The sequence below is a fragment of the Solanum lycopersicum genome, chromosome 2 (assembly GCF_036512215.1).
Source record: "Solanum lycopersicum chromosome 2, SLM_r2.1".
Lineage (NCBI taxonomy): Eukaryota > Viridiplantae > Streptophyta > Magnoliopsida > Solanales > Solanaceae > Solanum > Solanum lycopersicum.
In genome coordinates, this window is record NC_090801.1 from 21020750 (window position 1) to 21029439 (window position 8690).

Here is an 8690-nt window from a genome sequence, read left to right on the forward strand (position 1 = left end):
TTCATGAGTAGCTAAATTAATTTATTCCTGAAAATCTCTTGTTAATTATAATTGTTTATCATGTTTGAATAATGTTATAATAACCATCTTTAGAAAGTTTGCTACAGAAATATTCTTCGAATAAGTATGCCCAGACTATGCCATCCTAAGGTTGAAACCGGTAGGCAGAGAAGGCCGTTTAGGGGAGTAAACAAAGTTGAGGCACTGTTAGGGTAACTAATCAAAAAAGAAAGCTGTAGTAGTGACCAGACGAGATGATTATTAAATCATTATTTTTGCATAATAAGCAAGTATAATTTATTAAGAGGTTGGAAGGAATAAAATTTTAGTGAAAAATGAAAATAATAAAAATGGAAACATACCTATTAGACGATAATGTTGATTATAAGATATTACTACTCTATATACTAAAAAATTTGAATACTGATATAAAAAGAGAAATTTATAATAAATTATTAACATATGAGATAATAGAAGAAACAACCAAGGGTTGGACTGAGTTAACCATACAAAGTATACAAGATGAGTTTTATTATTACATATATGATTTATATGATGATTTAGATATTGGAGATTAAATATGAGCAAATTTGACTGCAAATCAGGATTTTACCACCTAAAACTAGAAGAAGAATCCAAACAATTAACAGCATTCACAGTACCGCAAGGTTTCTATGAATGGAATGTTTTACCGATTTTATTTATGAGGGGAAACCCTCTATTTATACACAAAATTTACAGACTTTTGGCCAAAAATGGCCGACACATACTTTACACTTGGCCTCTTTATATTCGGCCGACACAAGAAAACAAAATACTTACTATTACTACTTTACATAATGGCCTCTTCTTTATTTATGGCCGACATACACACTATTTTCTTTATGACTTTTACAATTGGCTTTTTACAGCCGACACAACACGACAAAAATAAAAACTATTATTTTTTACATATGGCTGATATTCAGCCGACACAAAATTTTAACAAAATACAAAATAAAAAATACTCTTTTTTTTAAAAAAAATACAAAATACAAATAAATTTATTGTAAGAACAGATAACACACAGGTAAAATGGTGGATAACAAAAAACTTAGAAGATTCAGTTACAACAAAAGAAATAAGGAGATTAGTATTGAATATATTAAATTTTACATTTACAATTGAAGTAATTAAGACTGACAAGAACCTTGTTGCAGACTACCTATCAAGAAAAAGGAACTCAAACTGAACAAGATACAATAGAAGAAATACTCAAAGCAATTACTACACTTTCTACGAAGGTGGACAGTATGGGAAAAGAGTTATAAAATCTGAAAGCTAACAGTCAGCAGCATGACTCTAAAAAAAAAAGAGTATTTTGTATTTTGTATTTTGTTAAAAAAAAAAGAGAATTTTGTATTTTGTATTTTGTTAAAATTTTGTGTCGGCTGAATATAAGTCATATGTAAAAAATAATAGTTTTTATTTTTGTCGTGTTGTGTCGGCTGTAAAAAGCCAATTGTAAAAGTCATAAAGAAAATAGTGTGTATGTCGGCCATAAATAAAGAAGAAGCTATTATGTAAAGTAGTAATAGTAAGTATTTTGTTTTCTTGTGTCGGCCGAATATAAAGAGGCCAAGTGTAAAGTATGTGTCGGTCATTTTTGGCCAAAAGTCTGTAAATTTTGTGTATAAATAGAGGGTTTCCCCTCATAAATAAAATCATCAATCCTTCATCTAACAATCTTCTCTCTACTCTCTACTCTCAATTCACAAATCTGAAAAGTCTGTAAATTTTGTGTATAAATAGAGGGTTTCCCCTCATAAATAAAATCATCAATCCTTCATCTAACAATCTTCTCTCTACTCTCTACTCTCAATTCACAAATCTGCTTCCACCCCCCTCCATTGGTATCAGAGCTAGATAATTAAATAATTATGGTAAACAAATCAACTATGACAAATGATCCACAAAAACAGGTATACCATTTTATATTCATGAGTAGCTAAATTAATTTATTCCTGAAAATCTCTTGTTAATTATAATTGTTTATCATGTTTGAATAATGTTATAATAACCATCTTTAGAAAGTTTGCTACAGAATTATTCTTCGAATAAGTATGCCCAGACTGTGCCATCCTAAGGTTGAAACCGGTAGGCAGAGAAGGCCGTTTAGGGGAGTAAACAAAGTTGAGGCGCTGTTAGGGTAACTAATCAAAGAAGAAAGCTGTAGTAGTGACCAGATGAGATGATTATTAAATCATTATTTTGCATAATAAGCAAGTATAATTTATTAAGAGGTTGGAAGGAATAAAATTTTAGTGAAAAATGAAAATAATAAAAATGGAAACATACCTATTAGACGATAATGTTGATTATAAGATATTACTACTCTATATACTAAAAAATTTGAATACTGATATAAAAAGAGAAATTTATAATAAATTATTAACATATGAGATAATAGAAATAACAACCCAAGGTTGGACTGAGTTAACCATACAAAGTATACAAGATGAGCTTTATTATGACATGTATGATTTATATGATGATTTAGATATTGGAGATTAAATATGACTGAATATTAGCTAAGGCGATATGGTAGAAATTACAGGTTAAAAAAGATTAGATCTCCAGATAAATTAAGTAAGCTTTTTAAAATATTATATAAAAAGTTATGATGAATAAAAATAAAAATATTAAAATAAAAAGAACTAAGATAGATAAAAAGGTAAGAAAAATATGGAAAAAATTAAAATCTTTATACATAGAATATGAACTATCACAACTAGTCAAAACAGATAATGATAGAAAAAATCAATTGATAAACATAATTTCAAAAATAGAATATAAATATGTCTGTTATTTGAAAAAACAATATGAACAAAGAAAAATATAAACAACAATTAATAGAAAAAATAATGGAACAAATAACTGAAAAAGAACAAGAATTACAACACAGAAAAAGAAGGTAAGAAGAAAATATATTAGCAGGAGTATGTAATAAATCAATACTAGCACAAAGAAAAGATATATTAATGTTAGAATTAGAATTAGATTGTCTTGAATATGAATTACAACATAATATAATACATAGATCATAATGAATAAAGAAGAATTTGCAGTAGACGAAAAAACATATGAAAACCAAGATGGAATGATAATAAAAATAGTATTTTCAAATTTAGGAAGAAGATACAAGAGAATAGGAAATAACATGCTAGAAAAAGAAACAGCAAAATTAGAAGATAGTTTAACAGCTATGGTAAGAATAACAAAAGAAAATGAAGAAATAGATAAATCAAGAGAAATTGAAAAAATAAAAACACAAGCAAAATAAGAAGTACAAAATTTAGAAGAAATTAAAAATACAAGAATAAGTGAATTAGAAAAAGAATTAGCTAGGTTAATATTATTATATGAAAATAAACAAAAACAAAAAGATAAAGAGCTAGAATTAACAAATGAAATAAAACAAATGGAACAGAAACTAAATGAAGATCTAAAAGATCTAAATGAAGATATTGAAGTAAATGAAATAGACGGAAATGAAAATGACCAACAATCAGAAATAAGTGATATAAGTGAAACATATACAGAAATTCTAGAACAGATAAATAAACCAAAAAAATTAGAAATAAACACAGGAGATATGAATAGACCTAGTACGTCAAGAGTTAAAACCCCAGATAATAGTGCCAGAAATAGTCCTAGAGTTAGACCTAGGAGAACACCACCAACTTATTATACAGAAAGCTATCAACAATCAGACAGAAATAATGCAATATGGAACAGTAGACTAAATAAAAATTGGACACCTAAACCACCAAATGAACAATACAATTTCTTAGATTTAGATTGTGTCGCGGATATAAATAAAGCAATATTGTTATGGATAGGAAATATGCCTAAACAGTTAATAGATAACAAAATAGAAACAGCGAAAACACCAAGATACGTAGAAAGAACATTCGTAGGAACAACAAAATTATGGATAGAAAATCTACCCTCGGAAAGTTTAGAAGTACTTAGAAATGATAAGAAAATGGATGGATCCGCATCAGCAACAAATATAGATATACTAGATAAATATGAATCAGCAATAAGAAATGAATTTGGAGGCATGACTACAGATATAAGAGAACAAAACAGAGAAAAAATAATAAATAGACAACTTATGACAAAATTAGCTATATGTAAAATGTGTTACTTAGAAGAATATACTTGCGCATTTAAAGAATATTATTACAAAGCTAAATATAATTTAGACGAAGCAAAAGAAATAAGAAAACAATATTATACAAAATTACCAGAACCATTTAGTACAAACGTAATAAAGGATTGGAATAATGAAGGAATGGTAGATACTTTAGGATCTAGAATAAAATTTTTAAATCAATGGTTCATACAACTATGTGAAAACCAAAAAGAAACATTAAAAATGGAAAAAGTATTAAATAAAAATTTATCATGTTGCAAAAATAAAATGGCACCACAATTTGGATGCACAACTAAAAAATAAAAATCTAAAACATATTAAAATTATAGAAAAAACAAAACTATATATAAATATAAACAACCAAGACGAAGGTATTATGTAAAAAATCATAAAATAAAAAGACCATACATACCAAAAAGAAAAATATCCCAATGTACTTGTTATAATTGTGGAAAGATATGACACAAAGCTAAAGATTGTAAATTACCCAAAAATCCAAAAAGAAAACAAATAGCAGAATTAATAATAGACAAAGAAAAATATATGCAAATAGAGTACATAGATTATGAATTAAGTGAAAATGATAGTATATATGAAGTATCAGACATAGAAACTAAGAATGAAGAAGAAAATATTAACATAGATAATAACGAAACAGATGAAGAAATATAATGTCTGAAAATGAAATAAAAATAATATCTAAGGAAGAATATCAAGATGAAGAATCATCAGAACAGAAAATTATATTTGATAATACGATATTTGAACAAATAAAAGGAAAAGAATTAGATTTAAGCGTTGAAAAAGTACTAGAAATACCTATTTTAAGAAATTGGTTTAAAAGACAAAAAGAAGAATACTATGTAGTTAGTCAAAAAGAACATATCATAGATTGTAAATACACAAGAGGAAAAGCATATATACCTATAATAAATAAAAGAATGATAAACAAAGAAATACAAGATATAAAAGCTAAAACACCAATAAAATATGTACATTTAGGAGGAACAGAAATATTAATAAAAGCCTGCTTTAGAGAAGGAATAGATACACCTATAGAAATATATTTAGCAGATGATAGAATTGTACCCCCTATAGAAAAAAGCATAATTAGTGCAGTAAAAAAAAACTTAATATATCAAAAATTTAAGTTTACAATAAGTGCTAATTATACAGTATCATTAACAGATAAAAATATAGATAGATCATTAGTTCTATATTGGAAAATGTCTGAAATAGAACTAGCACCAGGGAGCAAATTATTTACAGCAAGATGTAAAAATTTATATATATTAACAACAAAGCATAAAATAACAGCAAGAAATAAAATTAATAAAATAAAAATAGAAAATCCTTTTGAAAAAATAATTACTGTAATAGACAATAATGACTATAGCTATAAAGAAATTGATATAGAAGAAGATTTAGAGATAGTAAAAGAAAGATTAAGCACTTCAAGCGTACCAAATACATTGACAAGAGCTACCTCATCAAGGATGAGTACATCTAAAAGAAAATATGAAATTCCACAAAGCTTATTAGATAAAGAAGAAATAACACCATATCATTATTTCATAACAGGAATAATAGACCAAAGAAAATATAAAATATTAATAAATACAGGACAAGAAGAAAATTACATAACAAGAGAGTTAGTATTAGAAGAAGAAATTATAAGAACAGGACATACATGCCCTGGACTACCTAGTGAGATAGTGAACACGAATGAAGAAACAATAGAAAAAGAAATAATTATAGGAGGAATACCCTTAGTAATACAATTTAAAATATACCAAGGAAATCATAATATTACATTAGGAATAAAATGGTTAGAAAAAGTCAAACCATACAATATAGAAAATGAACAATTAACAATAACTTGTCAAAATAAGAAAATACTTATAAAAAGGACAAAATGATTAATGAAAATATTTATACTTGCAAAAATTATAATAGAAGGATATCACAACAGATATTATACCCCTATGATAGATACAGGAGCAGAAGCAAATATATGTAAATATAATTGCTTACCAGAAGATAAATGGGAAAAATTAAAAACACCTATGGTAGTAACGGGATTTAACAATGAAGGAAGTATGATTAAATACAAAGCAAAAAATATAAAAATACAAATATGGGATAAAATACTAACAATAGAACAAATGTATAATTTTGAATTTACTACAAAAGATATGTTATTAGGAATGCCATTTCTAGATAGATATTATCCACACATAATAACAAAAACACATTGGTGGCTTACTACACCATGCCGAAATAAGATAGGAGCAAAAAGAGTAAATAATAAACAATGAAAACCTATGGAATGGATAAAAGGAAGTGAAAAGATAAACCATGAAATGGAAAATATAAATAATAAACAAATAACGCAGTTAGAAATTATTATATTTGCTATAGACAAAGTCAAATTAATTAATGAACAACTACAACAATTATATAGTGAAGATCCATTACAAGGATGGGAAAAACATAAGACAAAAGTAAAAATTGAATTAATAGATGAAAATAGTATAATAACACAGAAACCATTAAAATATAACTTTGATGATCTAAAAGAATTTAAAATACATATAAATGATTTGTTAGAAAATAATTACATACAAAAAAGCAATAGTAAACATACAAGTCCAGCATTTATAGTAATAAAACACAGTGAACAAAAAAGAGGTAAAAGTAGAATGGTCATAGATTATCGTAATCTAAATGCTAAAACTAAAACATACAATTATCCGATACCAAACAAAATACTAAAAATAAGACAAATACAAGGATATAATTATTTTAGCAAATTTGACTGCAAATCAGGATTTTACCACCTAAAACTAGAAGAAGAATCCAAACAATTAACAGCATTCACAGTACCGCAAGGTTTCTATGAATGGAATGTTTTACCTTTTGGATATAAAAATGCACCAGGTAGATTCCAACATTTTATGGATAACTGTTTTAACCAACTAGAAAACTGTATTGTATATATAGATGACATATTGTTATATTCTAGAACACAAGATGAACATATAAGATTATTGCAAAAATTTATACATATAGTAAAAAATACAGGTATAAGTTTGAGTAAAAGAAAAGCAGAAATTATGAAATCACAAACAGAATTTCTAGGAATACAAATAGATAAAAATGGAATAAAAATGCAAACTCATATAGTACAAAAAATAATTACTATTGATGAAAATATAGATACAAAAAAGAAATTACAATCCTTTCTAGGATTAGTAAACCAGGTAAGAGAATATATACCAAAATTAGCAGAACATTTAAAACCATTACATAAAAAACTTAAAAAAGATGTAGATTATCATTTTGATAATAAAGATAAAAAACATATAAAAATTATTAAGAATCTATGTAAAAAATTACCAAAACTATATTTTCCTGATGAAAATAAAACATTTACATACATTGTTGAAACAGATTCGAGTGATCATAGTTACGGAGGAGTTTTAAAATACAAATATGAAAAAGAAAAAATAGAACACCATTGTAGATATTATTCAGGATCTTATACAGAAGCACAAATAAAATGGGAAATAAATAGAAAAGAATTATTCGCATTATATAAATGTTTATTAGCATTTGAACCATATATTGTTTACAATAAATTTATTGTAAGAACAGATAACACACAGGTAAAATGGTGGATAACAAAAAAATTAGAAGATTCAGTTACAACAAAAGAAATAAGGAGATTAGTATTGAATATATTAAATTTTACATTTACAATTGAAGTAATTAAGACTGACAAAAACCTTGTTGCAGACTACCTATCAAGAAAAAGGAACTCAAACTGAACAAGATACAATAGAAGAAATACTCAAAGCAATTACTACACTTTCTACGAAGGTGGACAGTATGGGAAAAGAGTTACAAAATCTGAAAGCTAACAGTCAGCAGCATGACTCTAAAAATGCGGAGCTACGTCGTTCGGCGGACGGTCAAAAGCCAGAACTACAAGGAGACGTTGGGAAACTCCATAAAACCCATGACAATGTTTGTTTAAATGCAGCTACAGCAAGCACATCTACAACAAAAGGAGCCAGTGGAATAAGATATACAAATTTAAATATGAACAAAATCTTCGATAAACCATTTATTCGAAAGAACCAAAAAGACTCATTATTTATACCACCACAAATACATACTTACTTAGAAAGTTTAAACCAAGATAAAAAAGCCTACAACCACATAACCTGCTCATATATTGAAAACCTTTATAAAATCCAAAATTATTTAAACTCGACACCTAAATCTCCAACTACCAAAGGCCCTAATACTGATTTTATAACCCAAAAGCTACAAGGATATAATAAGTTAATAGCACAACCAGGCACCAATGCAAATCTAGTAAAAACATGTTATAGTTATAGATTACTTAATACAGTTTATACCCAAACAGGAGATGAAATATCTACCATACGAGAGCTATACAAAGCCTTTATGAACAATAAAA